Source organism: Atractosteus spatula, chromosome 8 (genome assembly GCF_055471065.1).
Source record: "Atractosteus spatula isolate fAtrSpa1 chromosome 8, fAtrSpa1.hap1, whole genome shotgun sequence".
Classification (NCBI taxonomy): domain Eukaryota; kingdom Metazoa; phylum Chordata; class Actinopteri; order Semionotiformes; family Lepisosteidae; genus Atractosteus; species Atractosteus spatula.
The window spans coordinates 12,022,642-12,042,384 of NC_142713.1; positions in this window are offsets into that span (position 1 = coordinate 12,022,642).

The window sequence follows — 19,743 nt, forward strand, 5'->3', positions numbered from 1 at the left end:
TGAAAACTGTGTTGTTCCTGCCCTATAAGTTACATGGTGGTGACCAGAGTTGCCAAAACATGTTTATTTCTGCTGAAAAACACGTTTTGACAATTTCTGAGCACTGGGGTTAAAGGCTGACTCAGTGTGCTCTTCTGAGCCAGGCAGTTACACTGCGAATCTAAGGGCTGAGAAAAAGCGTTTATTTCGGGCTGAAAAACACGTTTTGAAAACTGTGTTGTTCCTACCCTATAAGTTACATGGGGGTTACCAAAGTTGCCAAAACATGTTTATTTCTGCTGAAAAACACGTTTTGACAATTTCTGTACACTGGGGTTAAGGGCTGACTCAATGTGCTCTTCTGAGCCAGGCAGTTACACAGCGATTCTAAGGGCTGACAAAACGCGTTTATTTCGGGCTGAAAAACACGTTTTGAAAACTGTGCTGTTCCTGCCCTATAAGTTACATGGTGGTGACCAGAGTTGCCAAAACGTCTTTATTTCTGCTGAAAAACACGTTTTGACAATTTCTGAGCACTGGGGTTAAGGGCTAACTCAATGTGCTCTTCTGAGCCAGGCAGTTACACGGCGATTCTAAAGGCTGACAAAACGCGTTTATTTCGGGCTGAAAAACACGTTTTGAAAACTGTGTTGTTCCTGCCCTATAAGTTACATGGTGGTGACCAAAGTTGCCAAAACGTGTTTATTTCTGCTGAAAAACACGTTTTGACAATTTCTGATCACTGGGGTGAAGGGCTGACTCAGTGTGCTCTTCTGAGCCAGGCAGTTACACTGCGATTCCAAGGGCTGAGAAAAAGCGTTTATTTCGGGCTGAAAAACACGTTTTGAAAACTGTGCTGTTCCTGCCCTATAACTTACATGGGGGTGACCAAAGTTGCCAAAACGTGTTTATTTCTGCTGTAAAACACGTTTTGACAATTTCTGATCACTGGGGTTAAGGGCTGACTCGGTGTGCTCTTCTGAGCCAGGCAGTTACACTGCGATTCCAAGGGCTGAGAAAACGCGTTTATTTCGGGCTGAAAAACACGTTTTGAAAACTGTGCTGTTCCAGCCCTATAACTTACATGGGGTTGACCAAAGTTGCCAAAACGAGTTTATTTCTGCTGAAAAACACGTTTTGACAATTTCTGAGCACTGGGGTTAAGGGCTGACTCAATGTGCTCTTCTGAGCCAGGCAGTTACACAGCGATTCTAAGGGCTGACAAAACGCGTTTATTTCGGGCTGAAAAACACGTTTTGAAAACTGTGCTGTTCCTGCCCTATAAGTTACATGGTGGTGACCAAAGTTGCCAAAAAGTCTTTATTTCTGCTGAAAAACACGTTTTGACAATTTCTGAGCACTGGGGTTAAGGGCTGACTCAATGTGCTCTTCTGAGCCAGGCAGTTACACTGCGAATCTAAGGGCTGAGAAAAAGCGTTTATTTCGGGCTGAAAAACACGTTTTGAAAACTGTGTTGTTCCTGCCCTATAAGTTACACGGGGGTTACCAAAGTTGCCAAAACATGTTTATTTCTGCTGAAAAACACGTTTTGACAATTTCTGAGCACTGGGGTTAAGGGCTGACTCAATGTGCTCTTCTGAGCCAGGCAGTTACACTGCGAATCTAAGGGCTGAGAAAAAGCGTTTATTTCGGGCTGAAAAACACGTTTTGAAAACTGTGTTGTTCCTACCCTATAAGTTACATGGGGGTTACCAAAGTTGCCAAAACATGTTTATTTCTGCTGAAAAACACGTTTTGACAATTTCTGTACACTGGGGTTAAGGGCTGACTCAATGTGCTCTTCTGAGCCAGGCAGTTACACAGCGATTCTAAGGGCTGACAAAACGCGTTTATTTCGGGCCGAAAAACACGTTTTGAAAACTGTGTTGTTCCTGCCCTATAAGTTACATGGGGGTTACCAAAGTTGCCAAAACATGTTTATTTCTGCTGAAAAACACGTTTTGACAATTTCTGTACACTGGGGTTAAGGGCTGACTCAATGTGCTCTTCTGAGCCAGGCAGTTACACTGCGATTCTAAGGGCTGACAAAACGCGTTTATTTCGGGCTGAAAAACACGTTTTGAAAACTGTGCTGTTCCTGCCCTATAAGTTACATGGTGGTGACCAAAGTTGCCAAAACGTCTTTATTTCTGCTGAAAAACACGTTTTGACAATTTCTGAGCACTGGGGTTAAGGGCTGACTCAATGTGCTCTTCTGAGCCAGGCAGTTACACTGCGAATCTAAGGGCTGAGAAAAAGCGTTTATTTCGGGCTGAAAAACACGTTTTGAAAACTGTGTTGTTCCTACCCTATAAGTTACATGGGGGTTACCAAAGTTGCCAAAACATGTTAATTTCTGCTGAAAAACACGTTTTGACAATTTCTCTACACTGGGGTTAAGGGCTGACTCAATGTGCTCTTCTGAGCCAGTCAGTTACACAGCGATTCTAAGGGCTGACAAAACGCGTTTATTTCGGGCTGAAAAACACGTTTTGAAAACTGTGTTGTTCCTGCCCTAAAAGTTACATGGTGGTTACCAAAGTTGCCAAAACGTGTTTATTTCTGCTGAAAAACACGATTTGACAATTTCTGCACACTGGGGTTAAGGGCTGACTCAATGTGCTCTTCTGAGCCAGGCAGTTACACTGCGAATCTAAGGGCTGAGAAAAAGCGTTTATTTCGGGCTGAAAAACACGTTTTGAAAACTGTGCTGTTCCTGCCCTATAAGTTACATGGTGGTGACCAAAGTTGCCAAAACATGTTTATTTCTGCTGAAAAACACGTTTTGACAATTTCTGAGCACTGGGGTTAAGGGCTGACTCAGTGTGCTCTTCTGAGCCAGGCAGTTACACTGCGAATCTAAGGGCTGAGAAAAAGCGTTTATTTCGGGCTGAAAAACACGTTTTGAAAACTGTGTTGTTCCTACCCTATAAGTTACATGGGGGTTACCAAAGTTGCCAAAACATGTTTATTTCTGCTGAAAAACACGTTTTGACAATTTCTGTACACTGGGGTTAAGGGCTGACTCAATGTGCTCTTCTGAGCCAGGCAGTTACACAGCGATTCTAAGGGCTGACAAAACGCGTTTATTTCGGGCTGAAAAACACGTTTTGAAAACTGTGTTGTTCCTGCCCTAAAAGTTACATGGTGGTTACCAAAGTTGCCAAAACGTGTTTATTTCTGCTGAAAAACACGATTTGACAATTTCTGCACACTGGGGTTAAGGGCTGACTCAATGTGCTCTTCTGAGCCAGGCAGTTACACTGCGAATCTAAGGGCTGAGAAAAAGCGTTTATTTCGGGCTGAAAAACACGTTTTGAAAACTGTGCTGTTCCTGCCCTATAAGTTACATGGTGGTGACCAAAGTTGCCAAAACGTCTTTATTTCTGCTGAAAAACACGTTTTGACAATTTCTGAGCACTGGGGTTAAGGGCTGACTCAATGTGCTCTTCTGAGCCAGGCAGTTACACTGCGAATCTAAGGGATGAGAAAAAGCGTTTATTTCGGGCTGAAAAACACGTTTTGAAAACTGTGTTGTTCCTGCCCTATAAGTTACATGGGGGTTACCAAAGTTGCCAAAACATGTTTATTTCTGCTGAAAAACACGTTTTGACAATTTCTGTACACTGGGGTTAAGGGCTGACTCAATGTGCTCTTCTGAGCCAGGCAGTTACACTGCGAATCTAAGGGCTGAGAAAAAGCGTTTATTTCGGGCTGAAAAACACGTTTTGAAAACTGTGCTGTTCCTGCCCTGTAAGTTACATGGTGGTGACCAAAGTTGCCAAAACGTGTTTATTTCTGCTGAAAAACACATTTTGACAATTTCTGTACACTGGGGTTAAGTGCTAACTCAATGTGCTCTTCTGAGCCAGGCAGTTACACAGCGATTCTAAGGGCTGACAAAACGCGTTTATTTCGGGCTGAAAAACACGTTTTGAAAACTGTGTTGTTCCTGCCCTATAAGTTACATGGTGGTGACCAAAGTTGCCAAAACATGTTTATTTCTGCTGAAAAACACGTTTTGACAATTTCTGAGCACTGGGGTTAAGGGCTGACTCAGTGTGCTCTTCTGAGCCAGGCAGTTACACTGCGAATCTAAGGGCTGAGAAAAAGCGTTTATTTCGGGCTGAAAAACACGTTTTGAAAACTGTGTTGTTCCTACCCTATAAGTTACATGGGGGTTACCAAAGTTGCCAAAACATGTTTATTTCTGCTGAAAAACACGTTTTGACAATTTCTGTACACTGGGGTTAAGGGCTGACTCAATGTGCTCTTCTGAGCCAGGCAGTTACACAGCGATTCTAAGGGCTGACAAAACGCGTTTATTTCGGGCTGAAAAACACGTTTTGAAAACTGTGCTGTTCCTGCCCTATAAGTTACATGGTGGTGACCAGAGTTGCCAAAACGTCTTTATTTCTGCTGAAAAACACGTTTTGACAATTTCTGAGCACTGGGGTTAAGGGCTGACTCAATGTGCTCTTCTGAGCCAGGCAGTTACACAGCGATTCTAAAGGCTGACAAAACGCGTTTATTTCGGGCTGAAAAACACGTTTTGAAAACTGTGTTGTTCCTGCCCTATAAGTTACATGGTGGTGACCAAAGTTGCCAAAACATGTTTATTTCTGCTGAAAAACACGTTTTGACAATTTCTGAGCACTGGGGTTAAGGGCTGACTCAATGTGCTCTTATGAGCCAGGCAGTTACACAGCGATTCTAAGGGCTGACAAAACGCGTTTATTTCGGGCTGAAAAACACGTTTTGAAAACTGTGTTGTTCCTACCCTATAAGTTACATGGGGGTTACCAAAGTTGCCAAAACATGTTTATTTCTGCTGAAAAACACGTTTTGACAATTTCTGTACACTGGGGTTAAGGGCTGACTCAATGTGCTCTTCTGAGCCAGGCAGTTACACAGCGATTCTAAGGGCTGACAAAACGCGTTTATTTCGGGCTGAAAAACACGTTTTGAAAACTGTGTTGTTCCTGCCCTAAAAGTTACATGGTGGTTACCAAAGTTGCCAAAACGTGTTTATTTCTGCTGAAAAACACGATTTGACAATTTCTGCACACTGGGGTTAAGGGCTGACTCAATGTGCTCTTCTGAGCCAGGCAGTTACACTGCGAATCTAAGGGCTGAGAAAAAGCGTTTATTTCGGGCTGAAAAACACGTTTTGAAAACTGTGCTGTTCCTGCCCTATAAGTTACATGGTGGTGACCAAAGTTGCCAAAACGTCTTTATTTCTGCTGAAAAACACGTTTTGACAATTTCTGAGCACTGGGGTTAAGGGCTGACTCAATGTGCTCTTCTGAGCCAGGCAGTTACACTGCGAATCTAAGGGATGAGAAAAAGCGTTTATTTCGGGCTGAAAAACACGTTTTGAAAACTGTGTTGTTCCTGCCCTATAAGTTACATGGGGGTTACCAAAGTTGCCAAAACATGTTTATTTCTGCTGAAAAACACGTTTTGACAATTTCTGTACACTGGGGTTAAGGGCTGACTCAATGTGCTCTTCTGAGCCAGGCAGTTACACTGCGAATCTAAGGGCTGAGAAAAAGCGTTTATTTCGGGCTGAAAAACACGTTTTGAAAACTGTGCTGTTCCTGCCCTGTAAGTTACATGGTGGTGACCAAAGTTGCCAAAACGTGTTTATTTCTGCTGAAAAACACATTTTGACAATTTCTGTACACTGGGGTTAAGTGCTAACTCAATGTGCTCTTCTGAGCCAGGCAGTTACACAGCGATTCTAAGGGCTGACAAAACGCGTTTATTTCGGGCTGAAAAACACGTTTTGAAAACTGTGTTGTTCCTGCCCTATAAGTTACATGGTGGTGACCAAAGTTGCCAAAACATGTTTATTTCTGCTGAAAAACACGTTTTGACAATTTCTGAGCACTGGGGTTAAGGGCTGACTCAGTGTGCTCTTCTGAGCCAGGCAGTTACACTGCGAATCTAAGGGCTGAGAAAAAGCGTTTATTTCGGGCTGAAAAACACGTTTTGAAAACTGTGTTGTTCCTACCCTATAAGTTACATGGGGGTTACCAAAGTTGCCAAAACATGTTTATTTCTGCTGAAAAACACGTTTTGACAATTTCTGTACACTGGGGTTAAGGGCTGACTCAATGTGCTCTTCTGAGCCAGGCAGTTACACAGCGATTCTAAGGGCTGACAAAACGCGTTTATTTCGGGCTGAAAAACACGTTTTGAAAACTGTGCTGTTCCTGCCCTATAAGTTACATGGTGGTGACCAGAGTTGCCAAAACGTCTTTATTTCTGCTGAAAAACACGTTTTGACAATTTCTGAGCACTGGGGTTAAGGGCTGACTCAATGTGCTCTTCTGAGCCAGGCAGTTACACAGCGATTCTAAAGGCTGACAAAACGCGTTTATTTCGGGCTGAAAAACACGTTTTGAAAACTGTGTTGTTCCTGCCCTATAAGTTACATGGTGGTGACCAAAGTTGCCAAAACATGTTTATTTCTGCTGAAAAACACGTTTTGACAATTTCTGAGCACTGGGGTTAAGGGCTGACTCAATGTGCTCTTATGAGCCAGGCAGTTACACAGCGATTCTAAGGGCTGACAAAACGCGTTTATTTCGGGCTGAAAAACACGTTTTGAAAACTGTGCTGTTCCTGCCCTATAAGTTACATGGTGGTGACCAAAGTTGCCAAAACGTGTTTATTTCTGCTGAAAAACACGTTTTGACAATTTCTGAGCACTGGGGTTAAGGGCTGACTCAGTGTGCTCTTCTGAGCCAGGCAGTTACATTGCGAATCTAAGGGCTGAGAAAAAGCGTTTATTTCGGGCTGAAAAACACGTTTTGAAAACTGTGTTGTTCCTGCCCTATAAGTTACATGGGGGTTAACAAAGTTGCCAAAACATGTTTATTTCTGCTGAAAAACACGTTTTGACAATTTCTGTACACTGGGGTTAAGGGCTGACTCAATGTGCTCTTCTGAGCCAGGCAGTTACACAGCGATTCTAAGGGCTGACAAAACGCTTTTATTTCGGGCTGAAAAACACGTTTTGAAAACTGTGTTGTTCCTGCCCTATAAGTTACATGGTGGTGACCAAAGTTGCCAAAACGTCTTTATTTCTGCTGAAAAACACGTTTTGACAATTTCTGAGCACTGGGGTTAAGGGCTGACTCAATGTGCTCTTCTGAGCCAGGCAGTTACACTGCGAATCTAAGGGCTGAGAAAAAGCGTTTATTTTGGGCTGAAAAACACGTTTTGAAAACTGTGTTGTTCCTGCCCTATAAGTTACATGGGGGTTACCAAAGTTGCCAAAACATGTTTATTTCTGCTGAAAAACACGTTTTGACAATTTCTGTACACTGGGGTTAAGGGCTGACTCAATGTGCTCTTCTGAGCCAGGCAGTTACACTGCGAATCTAAGGGCTGAGAAAAAGCGTTTATTTCGGGCTGAAAAACACGTTTTGAAAACTGTGCTGTTCCTGCCCTGTAAGTTACATGGTGGTGACCAAAGTTGCCAAAACGTGTTTATTTCTGATGAAAAACACATTTTGACAATTTCTGTACACTGGGGTTAAGTGCTGACTCAATGTGCTCTTCTGAGCCAGGCAGTTACACAGCGATTCTAAGGGCTGACAAAACGCGTTTATTTCGGGCTGAAAAACACGTTTTGAAAACTGTGTTGTTCCTGCCCTATAAGTTACATGGTGGTGACCAAAGTTGCCAAAACATGTTTATTTCTGCTGAAAAACACGTTTTGACAATTTCTGAGCACTGGGGTTAAGGGCTGACTCAGTGTGCTCTTCTGAGCCAGGCAGTTACACTGCGAATCTAAGGGCTGAGAAAAAGCGTTTATTTCGGGCTGAAAAACACGTTTTGAAAACTGTGTTGTTCCTACCCTATAAGTTACATGGGGGTTACCAAAGTTGCCAAAACATGTTTATTTCTGCTGAAAAACACGTTTTGACAATTTCTGTACACTGGGGTTAAGGGCTGACTCAATGTGCTCTTCTGAGCCAGGCAGTTACACAGCGATTCTAAGGGCTGACAAAACGCGTTTATTTCGGGCTGAAAAACACGTTTTGAAAACTGTGCTGTTCCTGCCCTATAAGTTACATGGTGGTGACCAAAGTTGCCAAAACGTGTTTATTTCTGCTGAAAAACACGTTTTGACAATTTCTGAGCACTGGGGTTAAGGGCTGACTCAGTGTGCTCTTCTGAGCCAGGCAGTTACATTGCGAATCTAAGGGCTGAGAAAAAGCGTTTATTTCGGGCTGAAAAACACGTTTTGAAAACTGTGTTGTTCCTGCCCTATAAGTTACATGGGGGTTAACAAAGTTGCCAAAACATGTTTATTTCTGCTGAAAAACACGTTTTGACAATTTCTGTACACTGGGGTTAAGGGCTGACTCAATGTGCTCTTCTGAGCCAGGCAGTTACACTGCGAATCTAAGGGCTGACAAAACGCGTTTATTTCGGGCTGAAAAACACGTTTTGAAAACTGTGCTGTTCCTGCCCTATAAGTTACATGGTGGTGACCAAAGTTGCCAAAACGTGTTTATTTCTGCTGAAAAACACGTTTTGACAATTTCTGAGCACTGGGGTTAAGGGCTGACTCAGTGTGCTCTTCTGAGCCAGGCAGTTACATTGCGAATCTAAGGGCTGAGAAAAAGCGTTTATTTCGGGCTGAAAAACACGTTTTGAAAACTGTGTTGTTCCTGCCCTATAAGTTACATGGGGGTTAACAAAGTTGCCAAAACATGTTTATTTCTGCTGAAAAACACGTTTTGACAATTTCTGTACACTGGGGTTAAGGGCTGACTCAATGTGCTCTTCTGAGCCAGGCAGTTACACAGCGATTCTAAGGGCTGACAAAACGCGTTTATTTCGGGCTGAAAAACACGTTTTGAAAACTGTGTTGTTCCTGCCGTATAAGTTACATGGTGGTGACCAAAGTTGCCAAAACGTCTTTATTTCTGCTGAAAAACACGTTTTGACAATTTCTGAGCACTGGGGTTAAGGGCTGACTCAATGTGCTCTTCTGAGCCAGGCAGTTACACTGCGAATCTAAGGGCTGAGAAAAAGCGTTTATTTTGGGCTGAAAAACACGTTTTGAAAACTGTGTTGTTCCTGCCCTATAAGTTACATGGGGGTTACCAAAGTTGCCAAAACATGTTTATTTCTGCTGAAAAACACATTTTGACAATTTCTGTACACTGGGGTTAAGGGCTGACTCAATGTGCTCTTCTGAGCCAGGCAGTTACACTGCGAATCTAAGGGCTGAGAAAAAGCGTTTATTTCGGGCTGAAAAACACGTTTTGAAAACTGTGCTGTTCCTGCCCTGTAAGTTACATGGTGGTGACCAAAGTTGCCAAAACGTGTTTATTTCTGATGAAAAACACATTTTGACAATTTCTGTACACTGGGGTTAAGTGCTGACTCAATGTGCTCTTCTGAGCCAGGCAGTTACACAGCGATTCTAAGGGCTGACAAAACGCGTTTATTTCGGGCTGAAAAACACGTTTTGAAAACTGTGTTGTTCCTGCCCTATAAGTTACATGGTGGTGACCAAAGTTGCCAAAACATGTTTATTTCTGCTGAAAAACACGTTTTGACAATTTCTGAGCACTGGGGTTAAGGGCTGACTCAGTGTGCTCTTCTGAGCCAGGCAGTTACACTGCGAATCTAAGGGCTGAGAAAAAGCGTTTATTTCGGGCTGAAAAACACGTTTTGAAAACTGTGTTGTTCCTACCCTATAAGTTACATGGGGGTTACCAAAGTTGCCAAAACATGTTTATTTCTGCTGAAAAACACGTTTTGACAATTTCTGTACACTGGGGTTAAGGGCTGACTCAATGTGCTCTTCTGAGCCAGGCAGTTACACAGCGATTCTAAGGGCTGACAAAACGCGTTTATTTCGGGCTGAAAAACACGTTTTGAAAACTGTGCTGTTCCTGCCCTATAAGTTACATGGTGGTGACCAGAGTTGCCAAAACGTCTTTATTTCTGCTGAAAAACACGTTTTGACAATTTCTGAGCACTGGGGTTAAGGGCTGACTCAATGTGCTCTTCTGAGCCAGGCAGTTACACAGCGATTCTAAAGGCTGACAAAACGCGTTTATTTCGGGCTGAAAAACACGTTTTGAAAACTGTGTTGTTCCTGCCCTATAAGTTACATGGTGGTGACCAAAGTTGCCAAAACATGTTTATTTCTGCTGAAAAACACGTTTTGACAATTTCTGAGCACTGGGGTTAAGGGCTGACTCAATGTGCTCTTCTGAGCCAGGCAGTTACACTGCGAATCTAAGGGCTGAGAAAAAGCGTTTATTTCGGGCTGAAAAACACGTTTTGAAAACTGTGTTGTTCCTGCCCTATAAGTTACATGGGGGTTACCAAAGTTGCCAAAACATGTTTATTTCTGCTGAAAAACACGTTTTGACAATTTCTGTACACTGGGGTTAAGGGCTGACTCAATGTGCTCTTCTGAGCCAGGCAGTTACACAGCGATTCTAAGGGCTGACAAAACGCGTTTATTTCGGGCTGAAAAACACGTTTTGAAAACTGTGCTGTTCCTGCCCTATAAGTTACATGGTGGTGACCAGAGTTGCCAAAACGTCTTTATTTCTGCTGAAAAACACGTTTTGACAATTTCTGAGCACTGGGGTTAAGGGCTGACTCAATGTGCTCTTCTGAGCCAGGCAGTTACACAGCGATTCTAAAGGCTGACAAAACGCGTTTATTTCGGGCTGAAAAACACGTTTTGAAAACTGTGTTGTTCCTGCCCTATAAGTTACATGGTGGTGACCAAAGTTGCCAAAACATGTTTATTTCTGCTGAAAAACACGTTTTGACAATTTCTGAGCACTGGGGTTAAGGGCTGACTCAATGTGCTCTTCTGAGCCAGGCAGTTACACTGCGAATCTAAGGGCTGAGAAAAAGCGTTTATTTCGGGCTGAAAAACACGTTTTGAAAACTGTGTTGTTCCTGCCCTATAAGTTACATGGGGGTTACCAAAGTTGCCAAAACATGTTTATTTCTGCTGAAAAACACGTTTTGACAATTTCTGTACACTGGGGTTAAGGGCTGACTCAATGTGCTCTTCTGAGCCAGGCAGTTACACAGCGATTCTAAGGGCTGACAAAACGCGTTTATTTCGGGCTGAAAAACACGTTTTGAAAACTGTGCTGTTCCTGCCCTATAAGTTACATGGTGGTGACCAAAGTTGCCAAAACGTGTTTATTTCTGCTGAAAAACACGTTTTGACAATTTCTGAGCACTGGGGTTAAGGGCTGACTCAGTGTGCTCTTCTGAGCCAGGCAGTTACATTGCGAATCTAAGGGCTGAGAAAAAGCGTTTATTTCGGGCTGAAAAACACGTTTTGAAAACTGTGTTGTTCCTGCCCTATAAGTTACATGGGGGTTAACAAAGTTGCCAAAACATGTTTATTTCTGCTGAAAAACACGTTTTGACTATTTCTGTACACTGGGGTTAAGGGCTGACTCAATGTGCTCTTCTGAGCCAGGCAGTTACACAGCGATTCTAAGGGCTGACAAAACGCGTTTATTTCGGGCTGAAAAACACGTTTTGAAAACTGTGTTGTTCCTGCCCTATAAGTTACATGGTGGTGACCAAAGTTGCCAAAACATCTTTATTTCTGCTGAAAAACACGTTTTGACAATTTCTGAGCACTGGGGTTAAGGGCTGACTCAATGTGCTCTTCTGAGCCAGGCAGTTACACTGCGAATCTAAGGGCTGAGAAAAAGCGTTTATTTTGGGCTGAAAAACACGTTTTGAAAACTGTGTTGTTCCTACCCTATAAGTTACATGGGGGTTACCAAAGTTGCCAAAACATGTTTATTTCTGCTGAAAAACACGTTTTGACAATTTCTGTACACTGGGGTTAAGGGCTGACTCAATGTGCTCTTCTGAGCCAGGCAGTTACACAGCGATTCTAAGGGCTGACAAAACGCGTTTATTTCGGGCTGAAAAACACGTTTTGAAAACTGTGTTGTTCCTGCCCTAAAAGTTACATGGTGGTTACCAAAGTTGCCAAAACGTGTTTATTTCTGCTGAAAAACACGATTTGACAATTTCTGCACACTGGGGTTAAGGGCTGACTCAATGTGCTCTTCTGAGCCAGGCAGTTACACTGCGAATCTAAGGGCTGAGAAAAAGCGTTTATTTCGGGCTGAAAAACACGTTTTGAAAACTGTGCTGTTCCTGCCCTATAAGTTACATGGTGGTGACCAAAGTTGCGAAAACGTCTTTATTTCTGCTGAAAAACACGTTTTGACAATTTCTGAGCACTGGGGTTAAGGGCTGACTCAATGTGCTCTTCTGAGCCAGGCAGTTACACTGCGAATCTAAGGGATGAGAAAAAGCGTTTATTTCGGGCTGAAAAACACGTTTTGAAAACTGTGTTGTTCCTGCCCTATAAGTTACATGGGGGTTACCAAAGTTGCCAAAACATGTTTATTTCTGCTGAAAAACACGTTTTGACAATTTCTGTACACTGGGGTTAAGGGCTGACTCAATGTGCTCTTCTGAGCCAGGCAGTTACACTGCGAATCTAAGGGCTGAGAAAAAGCGTTTATTTCGGGCTGAAAAACACGTTTTGAAAACTGTGCTGTTCCTGCCCTGTAAGTTACATGGTGGTGACCAAAGTTGCCAAAACGTGTTTATTTCTGCTGAAAAACACATTTTGACAATTTCTGTACACTGGGGTTAAGTGCTGACTCAATGTGCTCTTCTGAGCCAGGCAGTTACACTGCGAATCTAAGGGCTGAGAAAAAGCGTTTATTTCGGGCTGAAAAACACGTTTTGAAAACTGTGTTGTTCCTGCCCTATAAGTTACATGGTGGTGACCAAAGTTGCCAAAACGTCTTTATTTCTGCTGAAAAACACGTTTTGACAATTTCTGAGCACTGGGGTTAAGGGCTGACTCAATGTGCTCTTCTGAGCCAGGCAGTTACACTGCGAATCTAAGGGCTGAGAAAAAGCGTTTATTTCGGGCTGAAAAACACGTTTTGAAAACTGTGTTGTTCCTACCCTATAAGTTACATGGGGGTTACCAAAGTTGCCAAAACATGTTTATTTCTGCTGAAAAACACGTTTTGACAATTTCTGTACACTGGGGTTAAGGGCTGACTCAATGTGCTCTTCTGAGCCAGGCAGTTACACTGCGATTCTAAGGGCTGACAAAACGCGTTTATTTCGGGCTGAAAAACACGTTTTGAAAACTGTGCTGTTCCTGCCCTATAAGTTACATGGTGGTGACCAAAGTTGCCAAAACGTCTTTATTTCTGCTGAAAAACACGTTTTGACAATTTCTGAGCACTGGGGTTAAGGGCTGACTCAATGTGCTCTTCTGAGCCAGGCAGTTACACTGCGAATCTAAGGGCTGAGAAAAAGCGTTTATTTCGGGCTGAAAAACACGTTTTGAAAACTGTGTTGTTCCTACCTTATAAGTTACATGGGGGTTACCAAAGTTGCCAAAACATGTTAATTTCTGCTGAAAAACACGTTTTGACAATTTCTGTACACTGGGGTTAAGGGCTGACTCAATGTGCTCTTCTGAGCCAGGCAGTTACACAGCGATTCTAAGGGCTGACAAAACGCGTTTATTTCGGGCTGAAAAACACGTTTTGAAAACTGTGTTGTTCCTGCCCTAAAAGTTACATGGTGGTTACCAAAGTTGCCAAAACGTGTTTATTTCTGCTGAAAAACACGATTTGACAATTTCTGCACACTGGGGTTAAGGGCTGACTCAATGTGCTCTTCTGAGCCAGGCAGTTACACTGCGAATCTAAGGGCTGAGAAAAAGCGTTTATTTCGGGCTGAAAAACACGTTTTGAAAACTGTGCTGTTCCTGCCCTGTAAGTTACATGGTGGTGACCAAAGTTGCCAAAACGTGTTTATTTCTGATGAAAAACACATTTTGACAATTTCTGTACACTGGGGTTAAGTGCTGACTCAATGTGCTCTTCTGAGCCAGGCAGTTACACAGCGATTCTAAGGGCTGACAAAACGCGTTTATTTCGGGCTGAAAAACACGTTTTGAAAACTGTGTTGTTCCTGCCCTATAAGTTACATGGTGGTGACCAAAGTTGCCAAAACATGTTTATTTCTGCTGAAAAACACGTTTTGACAATTTCTGAGCACTGGGGTTAAGGGCTGACTCAGTGTGCTCTTCTGAGCCAGGCAGTTACACTGCGAATCTAAGGGCTGAGAAAAAGCGTTTATTTCGGGCTGAAAAACACGTTTTGAAAACTGTGTTGTTCCTACCCTATAAGTTACATGGGGGTTACCAAAGTTGCCAAAACATGTTTATTTCTGCTGAAAAACACGTTTTGACAATTTCTGTACACTGGGGTTAAGGGCTGACTCAATGTGCTCTTCTGAGCCAGGCAGTTACACAGCGATTCTAAGGGCTGACAAAACGCGTTTATTTCGGGCTGAAAAACACGTTTTGAAAACTGTGCTGTTCCTGCCCTATAAGTTACATGGTGGTGACCAGAGTTGCCAAAACGTCTTTATTTCTGCTGAAAAACACGTTTTGACAATTTCTGAGCACTGGGGTTAAGGGCTGACTCAATGTGCTCTTCTGAGCCAGGCAGTTACACAGCGATTCTAAAGGCTGACAAAACGCGTTTATTTCGGGCTGAAAAACACGTTTTGAAAACTGTGTTGTTCCTGCCCTATAAGTTACATGGTGGTGACCAAAGTTGCCAAAACATGTTTATTTCTGCTGAAAAACACGTTTTGACAATTTCTGAGCACTGGGGTTAAGGGCTGACTCAATGTGCTCTTCTGAGCCAGGCAGTTACACTGCGAATCTAAGGGCTGAGAAAAAGCGTTTATTTCGGGCTGAAAAACACGTTTTGAAAACTGTGTTGTTCCTGCCCTATAAGTTACATGTGGGTTACCAAAGTTGCCAAAACATGTTTATTTCTGCTGAAAAACACGTTTTGACAATTTCTGTACACTGGGGTTAAGGGCTGACTCAATGTGCTCTTCTGAGCCAGGCAGTTACACAGCGATTCTAAGGGCTGACAAAACGCGTTTATTTCGGGCTGAAAAACACGTTTTGAAAACTGTGCTGTTCCTGCCCTATAAGTTACATGGTGGTGACCAAAGTTGCCAAAACGTGTTTATTTCTGCTGAAAAACACGTTTTGACAATTTCTGAGCACTGGGGTTAAGGGCTGACTCAGTGTGCTCTTCTGAGCCAGGCAGTTACATTGCGAATCTAAGGGCTGAGAAAAAGCGTTTATTTCGGGCTGAAAAACACGTTTTGAAAACTGTGTTGTTCCTGCCCTATAAGTTACATGGGGGTTAACAAAGTTGCCAAAACATGTTTATTTCTGCTGAAAAACACGTTTTGACAATTTCTGTACACTGGGGTTAAGGGCTGACTCAATGTGCTCTTCTGAGCCAGGCAGTTACACAGCGATTCTAAGGGCTGACAAAACGCGTTTATTTCGGGCTGAAAAACACGTTTTGAAAACTGTGTTGTTCCTGCCCTATAAGTTACATGGTGGTGACCAAAGTTGCCAAAACATCTTTATTTCTGCTGAAAAACACGTTTTGACAATTTCTGAGCACTGGGGTTAAGGGCTGACTCAATGTGCTCTTCTGAGCCAGGCAGTTACACTGCGAATCTAAGGGCTGAGAAAAAGCGTTTATTTTGGGCTGAAAAACACGTTTTGAAAACTGTGTTGTTCCTACCCTATAAGTTACATGGGGGTTACCAAAGTTGCCAAAACATGTTTATTTCTGCTGAAAAACACGTTTTGACAATTTCTGTACACTGGGGTTAAGGGCTGACTCAATGTGCTCTTCTGAGCCAGGCAGTTACACAGCGATTCTAAGGGCTGACAAAACGCGTTTATTTCGGGCTGAAAAACACGTTTTGAAAACTGTGTTGTTCCTGCCCTAAAAGTTACATGGTGGTTACCAAAGTTGCCAAAACGTGTTTATTTCTGCTGAAAAACACGATTTGACAATTTCTGCACACTGGGGTTAAGGGCTGACTCAATGTGCTCTTCTGAGCCAGGCAGTTACACTGCGAATCTAAGGGCTGAGAAAAAGCGTTTATTTCGGGCTGAAAAACACGTTTTGAAAACTGTGCTGTTCCTGCCCTATAAGTTACATGGTGGTGACCAAAGTTGCGAAAACGTCTTTATTTCTGCTGAAAAACACGTTTTGACAATTTCTGAGCACTGGGGTTAAGGGCTGACTCAATGTGCTCTTCTGAGCCAGGCAGTTACACTGCGAATCTAAGGGATGAGAAAAAGCGTTTATTTCGGGCTGAAAAACACGTTTTGAAAACTGTGTTGTTCCTGCCCTATAAGTTACATGGGGGTTACCAAAGTTGCCAAAACATGTTTATTTCTGCTGAAAAACACGTTTTGACAATTTCTGTACACTGGGGTTAAGGGCTGACTCAATGTGCTCTTCTGAGCCAGGCAGTTACACTGCGAATCTAAGGGCTGAGAAAAAGCGTTTATTTCGGGCTGAAAAACACGTTTTGAAAACTGTGCTGTTCCTGCCCTGTAAGTTACATGGTGGTGACCAAAGTTGCCAAAACGTGTTTATTTCTGCTGAAAAACACATTTTGACAATTTCTGTACACTGGGGTTAAGTGCTGACTCAATGTGCTCTTCTGAGCCAGGCAGTTACACTGCGAATCTAAGGGCTGAGAAAAAGCGTTTATTTCGGGCTGAAAAACACGTTTTGAAAACTGTGTTGTTCCTGCCCTATAAGTTACATGGTGGTGACCAAAGTTGCCAAAACGTCTTTATTTCTGCTGAAAAACACGTTTTGACAATTTCTGAGCACTGGGGTTAAGGGCTGACTCAATGTGCTCTTCTGAGCCAGGCAGTTACACTGCGAATCTAAGGGCTGAGAAAAAGCGTTTATTTCGGGCTGAAAAACACGTTTTGAAAACTGTGTTGTTCCTACCCTATAAGTTACATGGGGGTTACCAAAGTTGCCAAAACATGTTTATTTCTGCTGAAAAACACGTTTTGACAATTTCTGTACACTGGGGTTAAGGGCTGACTCAATGTGCTCTTCTGAGCCAGGCAGTTACACTGCGATTCTAAGGGCTGACAAAACGCGTTTATTTCGGGCTGAAAAACACGTTTTGAAAACTGTGCTGTTCCTGCCCTATAAGTTACATGGTGGTGACCAAAGTTGCCAAAACGTCTTTATTTCTGCTGAAAAACACGTTTTGACAATTTCTGAGCACTGGGGTTAAGGGCTGACTCAATGTGCTCTTCTGAGCCAGGCAGTTACACTGCGAATCTAAGGGCTGAGAAAAAGCGTTTATTTCGGGCTGAAAAACACGTTTTGAAAACTGTGTTGTTCCTACCTTATAAGTTACATGGGGGTTACCAAAGTTGCCAAAACATGTTAATTTCTGCTGAAAAACACGTTTTGACAATTTCTGTACACTGGGGTTAAGGGCTGACTCAATGTGCTCTTCTGAGCCAGGCAGTTACACAGCGATTCTAAGGGCTGACAAAACGCGTTTATTTCGGGCTGAAAAACACGTTTTGAAAACTGTGTTGTTCCTGCCCTAAAAGTTACATGGTGGTTACCAAAGTTGCCAAAACGTGTTTATTTCTGCTGAAAAACACGATTTGACAATTTCTGCACACTGGGGTTAAGGGCTGACTCAATGTGCTCTTCTGAGCAAGGCAGTTACACTGCGAATCTAAGGGCTGAGAAAAAGCGTTTATTTCGGGCTGAAAAACACGTTTTGAAAACTGTGCTGTTCCTGCCCTATAAGTTACATGGTGGTGACCAAAATTGCCAAAACATGTTTATTTCTGCTGAAAAACACGTTTTGACAATTTCTGAGCACTGGGGTTAAGGGCTGACTCAGTGTGCTCTTCTGAGCCAGGCAGTTACACTGCGAATCTAAGGGCTGAGAAAAAGCGTTTATTTCGGGCTGAAAAACACGTTTTGAAAACTGTGTTGTTCCTACCCTATAAGTTACATGGGGGTTACCAAAGTTGCCAAAACATGTTTATTTCTGCTGAAAAACACGTTTTGACAATTTCTGAGCACTGGGGTTAAGGGCTGACTCAATGTGCTCTTCTGAGCCAGGCAGTTACACTGCGAATCTAAGGGATGAGAAAAAGCGTTTATTTCGGGCTGAAAAACACGTTTTGAAAACTGTGTTGTTCCTGCCCTATAAGTTACATGGGGGTTACCAAAGTTGCCAAAACATGTTTATTTCTGCTGAAAAACACGTTTTGACAATTTCTGTACACTGGGGTTAAGGGCTGACTCAATGTGCTCTTCTGAGCCAGGTAGTTACACTGCGAATCTAAGGGCTGAGAAAAAGCGTTTATTTCGGGCTGAAAAACACGTTTTGAAAACTGTGCTGTTCCTGCCCTGTAAGTTACATGGTGGTGACCAAAGTTGCCAAAACGTGTTTATTTCTGCTGAAAAACACATTTTGACAATTTCTGTACACTGGGGTTAAGTGCTGACTCAATGTGCTCTTCTGAGCCAGGCAGTTACACAGCGATTCTAAGGGCTGACAAAACGCGTTTATTTCGGGCTGAAAAACACGTTTTGAAAACTGTGTTGTTCCTGCCCTATAAGTTACATGGTGGTGACCAAAGTTGCCAAAACATGTTTATTTCTGCTGAAAAACACGTTTTGACAATTTCTGAGCACTGGGGTTAAGGGCTGACTCAGTGTGCTCTTCTGAGCCAGGCAGTTACACTGCGAATCTAAGGGCTGAGAAAAAGCGTTTATTTCGGGCTGAAAAACACGTTTTGAAAACTGTGCTGTTCCTGCCCTATAAGTTACATGGTGGTGACCAGAGTTGCCAAAACGTCTTTATTTCTGCTGAAAAACACGTTTTGACAATTTCTGAGCACTGGGGTTAAGGGCTGACTCAATGTGCTCTTCTGAGCCAGGCAGTTACACTGCGAATCTAAGGGCTGAGAAAAAGCGTTTATTTCGGGCTGAAAAACACGTTTTGAAAACTGTGTTGTTCCTGCCCTATAAGTTACATGGGGGTTACCAAAGTTGCCAAAACATGTTTATTTCTGCTGAAAAACACGTTTTGACAATTTCTGTACACTGGGGTTAAGGGCTGACTCAATGTGCTCTTCTGAGCCAGGCAGTTACACAGCGATTCTAAGGGCTGACAAAACGCGTTTATTTCGGGCTGAAAAACACGTTTTGAAAACTGTGCTGTTCCTGCCCTATAAGTTACATGGTGGTGACCAAAGTTGCCAAAACATGTTTATTTCTGCTGAAAAACACGTTTTGACAATTTCTGAGCACTGGGGTTAAGGGCTGACTCAATGTGCTCTTCTGAGCCAGGCAGTTACACTGCGAATCTAAGGGCTGAGAAAAAGCGTTTATTTCGGGCTGAAAAACACGTTTTGAAAACTGTGTTGTTCCTGCCCTATAAGTTACATGGGGGTTACCAAAGTTGCCAAAACATGTTTATTTCTGCTGAAAAACACGTTTTGACAATTTCTGTACACTGGGGTTAAGGGCTGACTCAATGTGCTCTTCTGAGCCAGGCAGTTACACAGCGATTCTAAGGGCTGACAAAACGCGTTTATTTCGGGCTGAAAAACACGTTTTGAAAACTGTGCTGTTCCTGCCCTATAAGTTACATGGTGGTGACCAAAGTTGCCAAAACGTGTTTATTTCTGCTGAAAAACACGTTTTGACAATTTCTGAGCACTGGGGTTAAGGGCTGACTCAGTGTGCTCTTCTGAGCCAGGCAGTTACATTGCGAATCTAAGGGCTGAGA